This window comes from Triticum aestivum, chromosome 6A, assembly GCF_018294505.1.
Source record: "Triticum aestivum cultivar Chinese Spring chromosome 6A, IWGSC CS RefSeq v2.1, whole genome shotgun sequence".
NCBI classification, from domain to species: Eukaryota; Viridiplantae; Streptophyta; class Magnoliopsida; order Poales; family Poaceae; genus Triticum; species Triticum aestivum.
This window is the reverse complement of record NC_057809.1, coordinates 539,138,396-539,157,303: the sequence shown is the minus strand read 5'-3', so window position 1 is coordinate 539,157,303 and position 18,908 is coordinate 539,138,396. Positions and strand designations below refer to the sequence as shown.

General features: G+C 42.8%; 1 long non-coding RNA gene across 1 annotated transcript; it reads right to left on the bottom strand.

Annotated features, from left to right (window-relative positions):
- Nucleotides 1-18,091: 18,091 nt before the first annotated feature.
- Nucleotides 18,092-18,626, bottom strand: LOC123130963 (uncharacterized). The gene has a single exon (XR_006464039.1). It is a non-coding gene; the product is annotated as an uncharacterized lncRNA (long non-coding RNA).
- Nucleotides 18,627-18,908: the final 282 nt, after the last annotated feature.

The following is an 18,908-nucleotide window of genomic DNA, read 5'->3' as shown; positions in this document are numbered from 1 at the left end:
TAAAGTGAACGTTAAGCGTGCGTAGAGTTGTATCGGTGGTCGATAGAACTTGAGGGAATATTTGTTCTACCTTTAGCTCCTCGTTGGGTTTGACACTCTTACTTATCGAAAGAGGCTACAATTGATCCCCTATACTTGTGGGTTATCAACGGAACATTTCCCATAGCTTGGAAAGACATCTCTGAAGAACAGGAGGCCAAGGTCCATCAACCCACTCTACAACATCACAATTCACACCATTTTCCTGCATTTGTAATTGTGATAAGTTATTAGAAGTGGACTAGTAGCTTATTTCAATTCCATGATTAACTTGATAAACTTGAAATTTCTAACAATGAATAAAATAAATGAGATATGATAAGTTATTACAATGCCATGATTGAGTTTCCAAAGTAACAATCTCCTGCATCATATCAAACATCAGTGAACATCCATAGCAAAAAACTTAATTGGCATCTAACCTGGACCGGGAAGCCATAGAAACGCCTTCCTGTCACAATGCCTTCATAAGCAACACGCTTAATAGGCCTCATTTGGTGCAGAATGCACTTGGCTTGAGCAAGCTCAAGTTGGCCACAGAAAAGGGGCTCCACAATGGTGTCTGGTTCCTCCTGCAACCAAAATAACCAACAAGCACTGGTTTCAATCTGCACTCAATACCATAATCAACTTGTACTGTTCATTAAACACGAACACTAAAAAAATCCCCAAATCAGCATGAACCCTAACACTGTACAGAGATGAACCCTAGGTTACCTCAATCCTACAATCAAGCCCCACCCTCACTAATCAAGACCAATATCACACACACAACAACAACACTACACTCAGTAAGATCCATGGCGGTAGCCTAGGCCTACTAGCACCTAACCCTAACCCTAGGTGGCAAAGAACTTACCATAAGTCCCATGTCCATGCTAACGACCTGGCAGTCCTCCTCCGAGCTCGTTTCCTCGTCGTTCCAGGAAGGCATTGCGGCAAGGAGGTCGATGGCGACCAGCCTCGAAGACGGCAAGCGGCGGCGAGCTAGTATTAGAGCAGGGGAGTGAGAGCAGGGGAGGGACCGAGCAGGTGTGTCCGACCAACCGAGGGGGTATATTTACCCCAGTTCTGACCGGGCTGGTCGGCTAACGGCCGTTAACTACCACGCCGAGCCACGTGGGCTGACAGGTGGGCCCAGCTCGTCAGGAAAATGGTTAAATCTCTAGTCACAACGGGTTTGGGTTTTTTGAAACAGCCGACCGCTGGTTTGGTAGCTTTCTGAGAAAAAAATAAAAAGTGGTAGTTTTTTGGAACCCTAGGCTATAAACTAGTAGTTCTATGCTATTTACTCCATTGGGAGGGAAGGAAATTCTACTAAAGCAGTCATACAATCTATTCCTGTTTTTGATATGTCTGTATTCAATATCCCTAAAAAAATATGCAAGGAAATGACAGATGCAATGGCCGAGTTCTGGTGGGGAGATACAGAGGAAATTAAGTGTATGCACTGGATGGCATGGTGGAGACTGTGTATTCCTAAGAAGGATGGAGGTATGGGCTTTCGGGACCTACACTCTTTTAATTTGGCAATGCTTAGTATGTGGTGATTGCAAATTGGGGATGTTTACCTGTGTTTAGTCATCTTTAGCAGAGTGGATCATCTTCAGGTTTCCGTCCCAGATCATGGAGGAATCGCCCTCTTGGTTGGCGCTTATTCCCGTTTCCTCTAGCTATTCTCCCCCTCTGCAGTGCATTATTGTAGTGGATATTACACTGAAATTAATAGCGGAGTTATTATTGTAATTTTATAACTTTTCAATGTAATATTTAGTGCTCTAGAGCTTAATTTGTCATGTCATTTTAGGTGTGTGTGCTTACATGACATCATCCTGATCCTTTCCTTTTCTTTTCCTATTGCTTTAGCTTAGTGCACATGTACATGGTAAAGCTTGCCTGTAACTTTGGGTTTTTTGCCCTCCTTTTTGTTGCTTCTCTGTCCGAGCGGGAAAAGTTGGGTTGTGGACCCGTTAAGATCATGATGTTGGTGGTGTTTAAGAGTTGGTGTGTGGACCCGTTTAAGCTCGTGATGCTGGTGTGCTTAAAATCGGGGGCAAGTAGGAACTAACAGCGGACATGAGAGACGGGATAGGGAGACACTTGTCATTCTGTAATAGGTTGAAAAATCTGATCGAAAATGAATTCATTTTCATCCGGATGTAAAACAGACAATCCAATAATTAAAACATAGCCGGTTGCTTCACAATATGAATACAAGTATGGCACATACATAAATTTGTTCAAGAAATACAATGTGAGCAACTATTCAGATTTAGTAATCTACAACAAAATCAGATTTAGTACTCAAGGTTTAGGAAATGAGCGACCTTCGACAATTGAGTCATTTCTTTTCCTTTCTGTAGTATGACTGAACTTGTATCTTAAACCATCGTCACCTAAATCTTTTACAAGAAAATGTTGATCAGCTGAAAGAACATATCAAGAAAGCATCTCAGCTTATGTCTGGGCATGTAATAAAATTCAAAATTGTCGATGGGCACACAACACGGTTCTTCATTGGGAAATAATCTATGAATTGATATGGTGTTTTTCTTGTTTTAATTAGTACTCCCTTCATTCAGAATTACTTGTCGGAGAAATAGATGTTTCTAGATGTATTTTAGTTCTTGATACATCCATTTTTGCGACAAGTAATTCCGAACAGAGGAAGTACATGACAACAAACTTTTTTCCTTTGAAATGGATACATGACAATGAAAGAAATACAATGGCTGATATTTAACAAACCTAGATTGATTTTGTTTTGGATCCACCGAGTAGAACTTGGGGAATAGGACCTGTGGGATGTGCCTTTTGATCCATGGGTTGATTGTCGTTTTGACCAGTTGGGGTGGGAAAAATTTATATGAGACCAGGTTTCACGGGCTAGCAGGCGAAACCCACCCTGATGGATGACAGGTGGCATTCATAAATCATAAAGCATCTAATCTCTCCCCCCTGATTTCAAGTGGGAGGTGGGGTAGATGCTTTGTGATTTGTAAATTCCACATGTCATCCATCAGGGTAGGTCTCACATGCTAGCCCGTGAGACCTGGTCTCATATAATTCTTTTCCATTGGGGCGTATTGAAGAATTGAGAGACTTAGATATAGATTTTCGAGAACTGAAGAAGAAAGGGGCTTGCAATTTGTTTGAGGAACCTCCGCTGCCGATGACAATACGCGAGTGCCCTATTTGCTTTGGTAATACGGAGCAGATGTCACCAAGAGATCATATCATAATTCTTACACATTTCTATTTGGCGTCCTCAGCGCTCGTTAAAGGCAATTTGACAAACCGGCGCACACCCCCTCCTTCGGCCTAGGCTTGGGCCATTTACGTTTTTGTTTGTTCTTTTTTTCAAACTTCAAAAAAATGTGTGTAATTCTAACCACGACAACCAGCTCGGACACACCACACCTTATGTGACTACCTACCTTTTTTGTGTGCAGCAACTTGTAACAGTAAAAAGAGGACTCCGTTTTTTTTCTCTTTTCTTTGGCCGGTTTTTCTTTGGGTTCTACTTGGGTTTTTTTGCACGTCAACTTGTAGCTCTAAAAGTTCGTGGAGTTTTTTCAAATCTGTGAACTTTTTTTCAAAATTGATGACCTTTTTCTAATGCGGGATTTTATTTTCAAAATAGATGAACTAATGAATAGTTTTTCAGAATTCATGAATAAATTTCGAAGTTTCATGAACATTTTTAACAAAATCATGAACTTTTTCTATTTTGTGAACATTTTTCAAATTTGTGAAATGTTTTTCAAATTGGTGAACTATATTCAAATTCATGAACTCTTTTGAATTTGGGAACATTTTTCAAATTCACAGCACGTGCTCGCAAGAGAAAAAATTGCTTGTTTTTCTTTTTTGAAAAAAAATCGCTAGATGGGTCTAATGATTTTTTTTTTGAACTTGTGGCACACTTTATTCAACTCAAATAAGGGATACATCAAAAACAAGTTCAGCTAGAATAAACTGTGGAGGATCATTATCCCACGAGATTATAGAATTAGAACCGTAACAACATCTAGCTAACTTGTGTGCCACTTGGTTTGCCCCTCTTGGACAATGAGCATAGGATACTGACCCAATTCTTTGAGCTAATATAAAGCAGTCACTCAAAATCGCCGAATAAGGACCCAGAATGTCCACTTCCCCCTTGCATGCTAAGATAATTTTGAAGCAGTGTGATTCAAAAGTGATATTGGAACATCCAACTTGGTCTGCAAGCATCATACCATTTTTCAATGCCATCGCCTCGGTGGAAGGGGCGTCGAGAACGTGACTAACCAGGGACGATGAACCAGCCAAAGCCTGTCCATGGTGGTTTCGAAGAACGGCCGCAGTAGCCCCGCATCCATCCTCCATAAAGCATGCGTCCACGTTCATCTGATACATGTTGTGACAAGGTTTATACCACTTCCCTTCAGTAATTTGGCCAGCACTCGAAGCCCCCGCATAATTCCTTGTTATTGCATGTATAGCCAGTGCTGACTTAGGAGGACTCGCCACCACTTCCCCCTTCATGGATTCCCTTCGTTGCCACCATATGTACCAGGCACCAACCAATATGATCTCTTGGAAGCCAATATGTTTCAATATAGCAGACTTTCGCCTTTTATCTTGGAGTAAACTCTCAAGGATGACACATCCAGACCATCTAATGCTTCAGCATGTGCAATCGTCTCCTGAAGGCCCAAGGAACTTCTTTTGCATGATCACAAGTAAACATGAGGTGCTTCAGGTCTTCTGCACCCCTTTTACAGATCAGATAGAGCCCAGAGACTGGAATGTGCCGGTTTGCGAGAACTGACATACCCAGAATAATTCCATGCAACGCCTTCCAGCCAACGATTTTAATTTTGCTTGGCATTTGTAGCTTCCAAAGAATCTCCCAAACTGGGTTTAAAGCAGATGGTCCATCATCACATCTTCTTATACGTGCTCCAAACTGGTGTTCCCACTCCGTATAGTATGCAGACGAGACTGAAAATGAGAACGATCGAGTCTTGTGCCAGGCAATAAAGTCCTCAGTTAAATGTGTGCTCAACGGGATCTTCAAGATTCGTTCAGCATCCACTGAGATAAAATTGTCTCGAATCAACACTTCATCCCAACTTCCTGTACACGGATTAATCAATTCATTTACCGTTTGCAGAAGACACATGCCCCTCCTTGAAATCACCTTCCTGGATGGGCTACTAGGGATCCAGTGATCTTCCCAAATATTGATTAGACTTCCTGAACCCACTCTCTAGATATACCCTCTCTTGAAAGTTTGTAAACCTGCTACAATGCTTTGCCAAGTAAATGAAGTTCCCTTCTTAGGACCCACCTTTAATAGATCCCCATCAGGGTAATACTTAGCTCGTAGCACACGAGCACACAGAGTTTCAGGATTTGATATCAATCTCCAACTTTGCTTAGCAAGCATAGCTAGATTAAATGTGTGTAGGTCTCTGAACCCCATGCCACCATTTTTCTTGGGAATACACATCTTCCACCATGCCCACCAGTCCATCTTATTTTTCTCCTCTGTATCACCCCACCAAAACCCAGCAATGGCATCCGAAATTTCCTTACAAATTTTCTTTGGGATCTTGAAAACTGACATGGCAAAAATTGGGAGGGACTAAACTATAGCTTTAATCAGGATCTCTTTACCCCCAAAGGACAAGATCTTTTCCTTCCAGCCATGCAGTTTGTTAATCACCCTCTCTACCAAATACATGAAGCTGTCACTTCTATCGACACCCACCATGGCAGGAAGGCCCAAATATCTATCAGACATTGCTTCAGTCATGATGTTGAGTTCAATACATATATCAGCTTTTAGTTGGACATCCACATTTGGGCTGAAGAATATACTACACTTAGCTTCACTAACCATTTGACCAGAGTTTGCACAATAAAGATCAAGTACTTGTCTCAATGAGGTTGCATTAATCAAATCAGCTTTCATGAGGATTAAGGAGTCATCAGCAAATAACAAATGTGAAACTGATGGTGCATTTCTGCATACCCTTACCCCCTCGATGCCACGAACCTCCTCTGCATGAGCCAATAAACTTGATAACCCTTCCGCGCACAGTAAAAATAAGTACGGAGAGAGAGGGTCCCCCTGACAGAGTCCCCTAGTAGGAATGTGAAAGGACATGCGGTGCCCCCATGTGTGGTTTTGGTAATTGATGACAATCTCTATGGACTAACGATTGCCTTGAGTTATATTTGAAGCATTTGTCCATAGGATTGTCTTGAAGTCCATGTGTTGGTTTCAAGGAGTTTATGAGATGGCCAAAGTGCTTTTCAAGGAATTATCCAAAGATTGGTCATGTGTGAGTTGAGATGGCCAAAGTGCTTTCGAAGGAATTATCCAAAGATTGGTCATGTGTGAGTTGAGATGGCCAAAGTGCTTTTCAAGGAATTATCCAAAGATTGGTCATGTGTGAGTTGAGCTTATTGCAAGCATGTCTTGAAGAAGAAGATTGTGTGATCATTCATGTTTACCTTCAAGACATCATCCAAATGAAGAGAGTTGGAAAGATTCAATGTTGATCAAGACTAAGTCAAGAGTGAATCAACTTGATCAACTCACAAAGCGTAGAAGAAGTATCGAGAGGGATCAAGTGATCCCATGGTATGGTAAGCATTGTCCATTACGCTTTGTGTACTAACCCATGGTCTACGTGAGAGTTCTTTGTGGGGTTATGTATGTTTCCATGGTCTTGCGTCAAGAGGAAGATCTCATACAACCCATGGAGGATGACATCAAGTGGTGATCGTCATCAAGTTTGCAGTGCGCAAGTTCAAGTGGAGCAACTCGAAGAGTGGCTTACCCATAATGGAGTATGGGGGAGCAATCAAGCTTGAAGCTTGCCGTCCATTGTGGTGTCAATGCAAATTGTGAAGATGTGCCAAAGAGTGGCTCACCCATAGTGGAGTATGGGGGAGCAATCAACTAGTCTTCATCGAGCCAACACAATCAAGAAAGGTGGTCCAACTTGAGGAAGTCAAGATCGTCATCATCTAGCTCAAGTGGACTATGTGCAAGGCAAAGGTTTGCCCTTGATAGGTTTTCTATTTTACCGGTCTCATAGTGGTAGTTGGGAGACCGGGTTGTAGGATCGATTGTCGTACTATCAAGGGGGGCTCTCTAGGGAGTAGCTTGATCGTATCATTAGTCGAGATCTCAAACCATTGCATCCTTGCATCATCTTTCTTGTTTCTTGTTTGGTTCCATTTGTGAGTCTTAGAGCTTATGGTCATCTTGATGACAAGCTTGAGTTCATCGAAAACGGAGTTCGCATGCATCTTCTATGATGTTTTCGGTGTTGGAGGTTCTACCGGTCTTTCCGAGGAAGGGTTCTCACCATTTTATTATGGTCCTTTCCTCATTTGCTTCTTATTGATATTTCTCTCTAGATTGTGTTAGTCCTTGTCATTAGCTTTCCAACAAACTTGGTTTCGTTGAATTCGGAGCTCGTATGCGAAAGTTGTGGCTGCTTTGATATTGCCTGTTTTACACAGAGAGGTTGTACCGCTCCATGGAGAGGTTGTACCGCTTGACCGGTACAACCGGTGTTTGGAGCGGTTGTACCGCTCCAGAATTGGTCCAGAGGTTGTACCGGTCATGTACCGCTCTACCACCGGACTGGTCTCTGTGGTGGTGCGGTTGTTGGGCGGTTGTGAGCTGGTTGTACCGCTTATTGCCTGTTACCGGTTGTATCGGTGCTCATAGAGGTTGTACCGCTCCTATGTTATTCTGTACATAACGGGCAGATTCGTGGGGACCTATTTAAGGGGGTCTTCTTCCCCAATGGTTCTCTATCTCTTGAGCTCGTTTTTGCCCCCATTGTTGACCTTCTTTGAGCTTGATAACTCTCAATCCCTCCATGGATTCTTGCTAGTTTTTGAGGGAAAAGAGAGAGGAGATCTAGATCTACATTTCCACCAATCACTTTCTCCTCTATGTGAGGGGAATCCCTTGGATCTAGATCTTGGAGTTCTTGGTGTTCTCCTTCTTGTTCTTCCTCTCATTTTCCTCCCTAGCATTAGTTGCTCCGGTGGGATTTGAGAGAGAAGGACTTGTGCACTCCGTGTGCCCTTGCCATTGCATTTGGTGCATCGGTTTGAGTTCTCCACGGTGATACGTGGAAGTGAAGTTTGAGAAGCTTATTACTCTTGGGTGTTTGGGCACCCTAGAGCTTGCTCTTGGGTGCCTTGGCGCCCTAGACGGTTGGTGTTGTTCGGAGCTCAATCATTGTGGTGTAAAGCTCCGGGCAAGCGTCGGGGTCTCCAATTAGGTTGTGGAGATCGCCCCGAGCAATTTGACGGGTACCGATGACCGCCCCCAAGGGTTGCCAAAGTGTACGGGTTCGGTGACCGCCCCCAAGGGTTGCCATTTGTACGGGTTCGGTGACCGCCCTCAAGGGTCCCTTAGTGGAATCACGGCATCTTGCATTGTGCAAGGGCGTGAGGAGATTACGGTGGCCCTAGTGGCTTCTTGGGGAGCATTGTGCCTCCACACCGCTCCAAACGGAGATTAGCATCCACAAGAGTGTGAACTTCGGGATACATCGTCGTCTTCACGTGCCTCGATTATCTCTTACCCGAGCTCTTTACTTATGCACTTTACTTTTTGATAGCCATATTGTTTCTTGTCATATATCTTGCTATCACCTAGTAGTTTATCTTGCTTAGCATAAGTTTTTGGTGCACATAGGTGAGCCTAGTTGTTGTAGGTTTTGTGCTTGACAAATTAACCGCTAGGTTTATTCCGCATTTGTTCAAGCCTAAACCGTAATTATTTTAAAACGCCTATTCACCCCCCCTCTAGGCGACATCCACGATCTTTCAATTGGTATTAGAGCCTCCTCTCTCTTTATTAGGCTTTACCGCCTAGAGAGTAAAGATGTCGACTAGGGGATTAGGATTCTCTGACACTCTTAGTTTCGATGGCACAAATTTTGATGTTTGGGTAATTCGCATGCTTAATCTCTTTAGGGTCATGGACCCAAATTTAGAGCGAATTGTAGATATGGGTTTTTCTCCTCCAAAGGATCCCCAAAGATTATCTTTAGAGGATGAGAAAAACTCTTATCTCAATGCTCAAGCTTCTAATGTGCTTTTCGATGCTTTGAGCAATGTAGTTATATTTCAACTCATGTCGTTCCGGGATGCTCATGAGTTGTGGACGAAGCTTCAAGAAAAATATGGTGTGTCCAAGATTTGTGCGGATGATTGTTCTCCCTCCACCTCCGTTCGTATAGTCTTCTCAACTTCTTCTACTGCACCTACATGTGGTTTTCCACAAGGTAATGATATGGTGAGTAGTGTTGGTCATTGCAATGATGATAGTATGCTTATTGTGGATGATCCTTCATCACTATCTTATTGCAATGATCCTTCTTTGGGCTTTAACACTTCGAGCACTCGAAATGTTTCACATGCTTGTGTTGAAAGTCCTTGCATGTCATGTAGAAATTGCTTGACTAAATCTCGTGATGATATGTTTACTGTGTCTTGTTGCCATGATAAAAATGCATATATGTCCTCAAATTGTTGTGCTAACAATGTAGAGGAAACCCAACACCCCATGGAACAAGATGTGGTCTTGAATGGCCAAGGCTTCAAAGGTATCTCCCACTTTGAATCCCAACATATCTTGTGATGATGGCAAGAGTGATGATGATGTTGATTATGATGAAGAGAATGATAATGTTGCCTCCTTAAAAACTAAGGGGGAAATGATTTTTAAAGCTCTTCACAAAAATAAACTTGCTCGTTTCAACTTCATGGAAATCATGTCTATTGCCATTGAAGGCAAGAAATACATTGAGGAGTTGGAATCTCATCTAGAGGAGCATGAGGTCACCATTGAGAAAATGGAAGCTCATGAGCGTGATTACGCAAATGAGATCGCGGAGCTATCTCAAGCTCTTGAACATGAACAAACCTCATCCGAATCTCTTGAGGAGACCTTTGCTATAGAATTATCTAGAATAAAGGAATCTCATGATAGAGCACTCGAGGTGGCCAATGATTTCAAAACTAAAAATGCTAAGCTTGAAGTTGCTCGTGCTAGACTCCTTGAGGATTTTGAGCACCTCGAAAATGGCTCAAGGGTCATCAAGGGTGAGCTCATAAAACTCACCGAGTCTCATGCTCAACTTGAAGCTTCTTACTTAAAAGAGCTTGCCAAGGTGTCCTCTCCTATTGTTGTTAATGATGATGCTTGGGATACTAACTCTATTACTTGTGAAGCATCCATTTTGAAGGAGAATGTTGAGCTTCGGGCTCAACTTGAGTTGCTATCTAGCAATTATGGAATGTTGGAAGAAAATCATGTAAAGCTCACAAGCTCTCATGATGATCTTCTAGTATCCCATAATGTGCAAAAATTAGCTCATGAGGCCATGCTTGCTAAGGTAACATCTAGTGAGCCTCATGTGGATACTAGCACTACTTCTAGTCAAAATGCTATATTGCCATGTGCTAGTCCTTGTAATTCATCTACTCACAATGTTGGTACATCTTGTGATGAATTGCTTTCCTTGCCGTGTTGTTCTAATGATGAAGCTTATACTTCCTCTAGTACTTGTGTTGAGACTAACCGTGTAGAGGAAATCAAAGAGCTCAAGGCCCAAGTCACTTCTTTGAAGAAAGACTTGGAAAAGAGTCATGAAGGGAAATCCACACTCAACAATATCTTGAGTGTGCAAAAATCCCCCAATGACAAAGGTGGACTTGGATTCAACTCCAATAAGAAGAAGTCCAACATGATCAAGAAGAAGGGCCAAGAACAAGTCAAGAATTCGGCCAAGATTATTTGCTTCAAGTGCAAAATTGAAGGGCATCATGTTAGATCTTGCCCATTCAAGAAGAAGTCCGTTAATGACAAGCAACAAGGGAAGAGGCCACAAGTTCATTCTCATGCTAAACCTCAAGTTGAAGAAAGGCCTCTTCTCAAGAAGACTCAAGCTTATGCTTCTCAAGTTGAGAAATCAAGTGAGAAGAAAGTGAGGAGTAGACGTTGCTACCTATGTCGCGAGAAAGGTCACCTCGCCTCTTCATGCACTAGTGGTAACTTATCCAACCCAATTATTATTGATGATGTCTATTCTCTTGGGAAGGATAAGGTTGGCAATGTGGTTGCCAAGTTTGTTGGTACTCAAAGTGGTTTGAAGCAAAGAACCATTTGGGTAGCCAAGCCTATTGTGACTAACCTCTTAGGACCCAACTTGGTTGGGGACCAACAAGCTCAAACTTGATCAATAGGTGATGTTGGAGGTCATTGGAGACTTGGCTACATTATGAAGAATTAAGGGTACTTCATCATTCTTATTGTCTCAAGCCAAGTCAATTGAATCATCAAGATTATATCTTATATCCAATGTGCCTCCTTGCGGTAACTTGTACCGCAATTGCTTACATTGAAAGTTACTTGCCCCCTTGCATGTTTTGGTTTTGTTCCTTGCATGTGTTTGTATATGTTGTGCTTCCAACTTGATTATCTTGAGCAATCAAGTATGTGTGTGTTGGTTTGCACATCATGTACGTGTGTGTCATGCGTTGAGCCTTTTGCATCTTGTTCTTTTCTTAGTTGGCTCTTGTGAGAGATTAATGGAATATCCCATTATGGGGGAGTGATGTGCTTTGTGCACCTCACAATCCTATATATGTGTGTACATGAGTAATACCATCTAGTATTGATATTTCAAGATTATCTAGTCGCTATGTGGTATGTCTTCTCATGAGAAAATCAAATTCTATATTGTCCATTAATTATCTCGTGTTGGTTCGTTATTTTGCCTCTTGTTTATCTTTAATTGGTATCACATTATGGGGGAGTAATATGCTATGTGTATATTACTAGCCTAGAAAATGTGTACATTTGAGATATTGTCACCTAGAATTGATATTGTAAATTATCTTGTTCCTAGGTGGCATGTTAGCTCTACAAGTTGCAATTTGCTTTTTGTTTGGTGTGAAGATTATGTCGGATATCCTTGTTATCTACCACCGGGAATTATTCCCAAATACTTCTTGTCTTTTGACAATTGGTACTCACTTATGTGTGGTAGAAATTATTGATCATCTTTACATTGGCCTTTGCTTTATCTCTTGCCTAGGGTTGTGTCAACTCCCATTGTATTCCATACCACTTGTGGATCTTGTTAATTTCTTGACCTTGTTTAGTGTTTTCTAGATATAGTGAAAGGGGTGATCCCACCTCGTGCATTTTGTATTCAAATGCAAATTCTCTATAATGCACTAGTCTTGGGGGAGCTATCCTATTCTCTATAAAACACTCATCTTGTGATCCTTATCAAGTGTGTGTTTGTGGAAGGCAAGCCGTTTCTTTTTGGTACTTTGTGCCATCATGAAACTTTGTAGAGGGCTTGGTTTGTTTGGAACCATTCTCTCTTTTGGGAGTTTGACATCTTTCTTTTTGAGTGTATCAATGGATATCTCATTCCTTGATGTATCTTTTATGGATATCCTCCAAGTGATGATTTATTCATTTGGTATCTTTTCTTCGCTTGGTATTTCTTTGTCTTTTGGTCTCGGTTCTTGAAAGTCTTGAGCATGCATATTTACTTCTTGTAGTTTCTTTGGCATGTTTTCTTTCTTTGACCCAATATATAGGGGGAACTCCACCAAGTCTCAAATTGGATGAGATGTGCATGAAATTCATTTTCATATCTATATGCACATATTTATGTGGAGTTTGTCCTATGTGTTGTTGGTTCTCTAACTCTTTGGTCCCAATGAGTTTGGGTACCATTTTGTTTGTGTTGTTGTTCTAGGAACAAGTGGAGATGCATTGGATGCTCGGCTCACTCACAAGGAAGGTGTTGTCACCATGTGCTTATTGGAGTCAAGCTAGGATGATCAATGAACTACTTTGTACCTTCAATTGGTATCTACTACATCCTTCCAATGTTATCTCAGTAACAAGTATCTTCATATACTTCATGCACACATTTCTTGCATCAACCTTGTGTAGGTTGTATCATGGCATGTTATCCATTCTTTCTTGTGATACTTGTTTCCTTTCTCAAAGCATCCCAACAATGATGTCTTGTTGCTAGTTGTGATGTCTTTGATGTTCGTGTGGTTGGAATTCATTTATATACAATAAGACCATATCTAGCCATGTGCTATGCTCTCAAGCAAATATCTTATTGGTATATGTATGACTTCCTTTTGGATATCTTGTTCCTTCGTGTTGTAACTATTTCGGGTGTACATCCTTCTTTGTAGATATATATATATATCATCATGATTTCGTCTACCTAGAATCTTATACACTTGAGAGAAGTTGCATATCTAGATGATATCCTTTCTTTCACGTCCACCTTGTCTTTCTTATGTTATTTCTTTGGTGGCTCCGTGAAAGCCTTTGCCTTGAGTGCGTGTCTTCTATCGTTGCATCTTGATGCGCTCGTGTGTGGTGAAGATTATTTTCCGCATGCTTATCTTTACGAGGTTTTTGCCATCTTAATTGGCATCCCTCGTCTTGATGCACCTTTCTTCTTCTATCTTCACCGCGGGTTGTCACAAGCATAGGTTCTCTATATGCGTATTAGTAAGCTTGTGAACCCATTTGCTATTTGTGTGTGGGAATGATAGGCCTTGCACCGTGTGCCTCATTCTTTGAAGACTTTATTGTTGCTTAATGCTCCTCTATACATTAGTCTTCTCAAGTGCATTGCCTTGACTCACACACATCTTTTTGGTTGAGCCCACTCTTAAGTTGCCTCTCTTACTTGTTGCTCAACCATGTGTTTGTTACATGTACTAGGCTTAGTTTCCTATATGCTCACTTGCACTTGTTGTAAGTTTCTATTGATTTTGGGGGAGCTGTGATCCTATTTTGTGCACTTTGTATCCAAATACAAAAATTCTTATGTGTGCAAAAATCATGGGGAGCTTCTCTAGTTCCTTTAGAACACTCCTTCGCTCATTTCATAATATCCTTTGTTCATGTAGCTCATAGGATCTTTGGTCTAGTTGGTTCAATTGATACCCATTGATTGCTTGCTTCAATTGGTACCTTTTCATTGCTTGTTTCTTTCTTTGTTATGTCCTTGTGGCATATCATTCCTTTAGCAATCTTGGTGCCTCAATATAGTTGGTCTTCCTCCAAGTATTACCGTTGGATATGTGTATTGCATTCCACTCTCTTGTTGAGAAATACACAACTTATGGAGGAACATAATTTATATTGGCCTTCTAAGCTTTTCGCCCATTTTGGCAATCGATGCCAATGGGGGAGAAGTTTCAGAGAGTTTTGTGGATAAGTTTAGAGAGTTTTTTTTCTTCTTGCTTTGGTTTTGTACCTAAGCATTTGCATCTCATACACATGCATTGTTGGTTGTTGTGTTGCATGGTGATAAATAATTCCTTATATAAACTCTCTTGAAAGTGATTGTCATCAATTACCAAAATGGGGGAGATTGAAAGGACATGCGGTGCCCCATGTGTGGTTTTGGTAATTGATGACAATCTCTATGGACTAACGGTTGCCTTGAATTATATTTGAAGCATTTGTCCATAGGATTGTCTTGAAGTCCATGTGTTGGTTTCAAGGAGTTTATGAGATGGCCAAAGTGCTTTTCAAGGAATTATCCAAAGATTGGTCATGTGTGAGTTGAGATGGCCAAAGTGTTTTTCAAGGAATTATACAAAGATTGGTCATGTGTGAGTTGAGATGGCCAAAGTGCTTTTCAAGGAATTATCCAAAGATTGGTCATGTGTGAGTTGAGCTTATTGCAAGCATGTCTTGAAGAACAAGATTGTGTGATCATTCATGTTTACCTTCAAGACATCATCCAAATGAAGAGAGTTGGAAAGATTCAATGTTGATCAAGACTAAGTCAAGAGTGAATCAAGTTGATCAACTCACAAAGCGTAGAAGAAGTACCGAGAGGGATCAAGTGATCCCACGGTATGGTAAGCATTGTCCATTACGCTTTGTGTACTAACCCATGGTCTACGTGAGAGTTCTTTGTGGGGTTAGGTATGTTTCCATGGTCTTGCGTCAAGAGGAAGATCTCATACAACCCATGGAGGATGACATCAAGTGGTGATCGTCATCAAGTTTGCAGTGTGCAAGTTCAAGTGGAGCAACTCGAAGAGTGGCTCACCCATAATGGAGTATGGGGGAGCAATCAAGCTTGAAGCTTGCCGTCCATTGTGGTGTCAATGGAATTGTGAAGATGTGCCAAAGAGTGGCTCACCCATAGTGGAGTATGGGGGAGCAATCAACTAGTCTTCATCGAGCCAACACAATCAAGAAAGGTGGTCCAACTTGAGGAAGTCAAGATCGTCATCATCTAGCTCAAGTGGACTATGTGCAAGGCAAAGGTTTGCCCTTGATAGGTTTTCTATTTTACCGGTCTCATAGTGGTAGTTGGGAGACCGGGTTGTAGGATCGATTGTCGTACTATCAAGGGGGGCTCTCTAGGGAGTAGCTTGATCGTATCATTAGTCGAGAGCTCAAACCATTGCATCCTTGCATCATCTTTCTTGGTTCTTGTTTGGTTCCATTTGTGAGTCTTAGAGCTTATGGTCATCTTGATGACAAGCTTGAGTTCATCGAAAACGGAGTTCGCATGCATCTTCTATGATGTTTTCGGTGTTGGAGGTTTTACCGGTCTTTCCGAGGAAGGGTTCTCACCATTTTATTATGGTCCTTTTCTCATTTGCTTCTTATTGATATTTCTCTCTAGATTGTGTTAGCCCTTGTCATTAGCTTTCCAACAAACTTGGTTTCGTTGAATTCGGAGCTCGTATGCGAAAGTTGTGGCTGTTTTGATATTGCCTGTTTTACACAGAGAGGTTGTACCGCCCCATGGAGAGGTTGTACCGCTTGACCGGTACAACCGGTGTTTGGAGCGGTTGTACCGCTCCAGAATTGGTCCGGAGGTTGTACCGGTCATGTACCGCTCTACCACCGGACTGGTCTCTGTTGTGGTGCGGTTGTTGGGCGGTTGTGGGCCGGTTGTACCGCTTATTGCCTGTTACCGGTTGTACCGGTGCTCATAGAGGTTGTACCGCTCCTATGTTATTCTGTACATAACGGGCAGATTCGTGGGGACCTATTTAAGGGGGTCTTCTTCCCCAATGGTTCCCTATCTCTTGAGCTTGTTTTTGCCCCCATTGTTGACCTTCTTTGAGCTTGCTAACTCTCAATCCCTCCATGGATTCTTACTAGTTTTTGAGGGAAAAGAGAGAGGAGATCTAGATCCACATTTCCACCAATCACTTTCTCCTCTATGTGAGGGGAACCCCTTGGATCTAGATCTTGGAGTTCTTGGTGTTCTCCTTCTTGTTCTTCCTCTCATTTTCCTCCCTAGCATTAGTTGCTCCGGTGGGATTTGAGAGAGAAGGACTTGGGCACTCCGTGTGCCCTTGCCATTGCATTTGGTGCATCGGTTTGAGTTCTCCACGGTGATACGTGGAAGTGAAGTTTGAGAAGCTTATTACTCTTGGGTGTTTGGGCACCCTAGAGCTTGTTCCTCTTGGGTGCCTTGGCGCCCTAGACGGTTGGTGTTGTTCGGAGCTCAATCATTGTGGTGTAAAGCTCCGGGCAAGCGTCGGGGTCTCCAATTAGGTTGTGGAGATCGCCCCGAGCAATTTGACGGGTACCGGTGACCGCCCCCAAGGGTTGCCAAAGTGTACGGGTTCGGTGACCGCCCCCAAGGGTTGCCATTTGTACGGGTTCGGTGACCGCCCTCAAGGGTCCCTTAGTGGAATCACGGCATCTTGCATTGTGTGAGGGCGTGAGGAGATTACGGTGGCCCTAGTGGCTTCTTGGGGAGCATTGTGCCTCCACACCGCTCCAAACGGAGATTAGCATCCGCAAGGGTGTGAACTTCGGGATACATCGTCGTCTCGCGTGCCTCGGTTATCTCTTACCCGAGCTCTTTACTTATGCACTTTACTTTGTGATAGCCATATTGTTTCTTGTCATATATCTTGCTATCACCTAGTAGTTTATCTTGCTTAGCATAAGTTGTTGGTGCAGATAGGTGAGCCTAGTTGTTGTAGGTTTTGTGCTTGACAAATTAACCGCTAGGTTTATTCCGCATTTGTTCAAGCCTAAACCGTAATTATTTTAAAACGCCTATTCACCACACACCCCCTCTAGGCGACATCCACGATCTTTCAGAATGAACTGTTCTGTCTCCTGGTCATTAAATCTCGCATTATATTTAACTGATGAGACACAAGCCATAATAAGATCAACGAAGTCTTGTTGGAAACCCAACCGAAGCAGCATCTTTTGAAGAAAAACCCACTCGACCCTGTCGTATGCTTTATGCATGTCAAGCTTGACCGCACAATAACCGGAATTTCTTTTTTTCTTATTCTTGATTGTGTGCATACTCTCATATGCGACCAGAATATTATCGGTAATAAGGCGTCCAGGGACAAAGGCACTTTGGACAGAAGATATAATATCATCAAGCAAGCTCTTTAGACGAACAGTGCACAAGCTGATAGGCCTATACTGTGTAACCTTCTCTAGATTGTCCACTTTCGGAATGAGAATAATGATAGTGTCATTCCACCCTTCTGGGATGATTTTTTGATGGATTACCTTAAGCACTTCTTCTGTAATGCCCCCCCCCCCCCCCCCCCCCCCTCCAAAGGATGTGCCAACAGTTTTTAAAGAATAAAGCGTGCAAACCATCTTTGCCTGGGGCCTTCAAATCACCGACAGAAAAAAGTGCTCGCTTAACATCCTCCGCTAGATGGGTCTAATGATTAGTTCGCAATGTCAACCGAGAGCAGCAGTCGAGCGAGTTATATGGGCCACGTCCCACTAGAGGAGCGCCTGGGCGGCGCTAGCTAGTCCTCGCGGTGCTTAAGGCGCCAACGATGAGCTCTCTAATTCTTAGCTGTAGAAATTACCATGTGTGATGGTTTTTTTGGATCTTGGATCCAAAGCATTGTACTTCTAAGTTGTAATGGTTCCGAGTACGAATAAAATTACAGGAGATTTCGGAAAAAGAAAAAAAGTTCACACATCCACACAATCATTATCATTTTATTCATCTTGGTACACGAAGCGACTCCTTGGTACATATTAAATGCAACAGAACGACGACGTACGTCAACCCACACTCACACAGACAGATAGATCAAGGGCAGCACCATGCATCCACATTCTTGTGCCGCCGCATGCTTTGCTGCTACATGCATTACTAATTAGGTATATCATCTTACGTACGCTTTTCCGACGGCGGCTCCGTGGGGAGGCGGTGGTGAGGAGGAAGAGATGATTTCACCGCCTTCCACGACGACGAAGAAGGGGGCCTTGGCACCGGGGAGGACTCTGTAGGGAATCTTGGAGGGAGCCGCCACACCTTGGCCGGTGCTGTCGTTGCTGAATCGACACCTGCTGCTCCTGATGCTGATGCTGGTGACACCGTGGTCAGCAGCAGCAGCAGCAGCAGCAGCAGCAGCAGCACTATCGCCGCCGCAACGATCCGCCGAGCACCAGACCTCGCCATGGTCGACCAGTTGGCTCTTTCGATCTTGGTCGATGTCTGCGTCGGGGGATGGATCGACTCCGCAAGTTCATTGTTGCGATTCTCTTATTTATAGACGGCCGGTGACGCGAGATCTAAGTGCAGTAGTAAATGGCGCGTCGTGTAGGCTTGTGCCTGCTGTTTGGCGAGAAAGACTTGCCAGTTAATTGAAATACGCATTCGTCGAGAGTCGGTGCATGCATGCCCGGTCGTATCCATGCAACCTGCCGTCCAATTTATTCCACGCTCATTACTAGTACTAGTGTGATTGTTCATTCACTTGAACTGGTTTGGTTGAGCTAGCTTAGCTAGCAGCCCGGC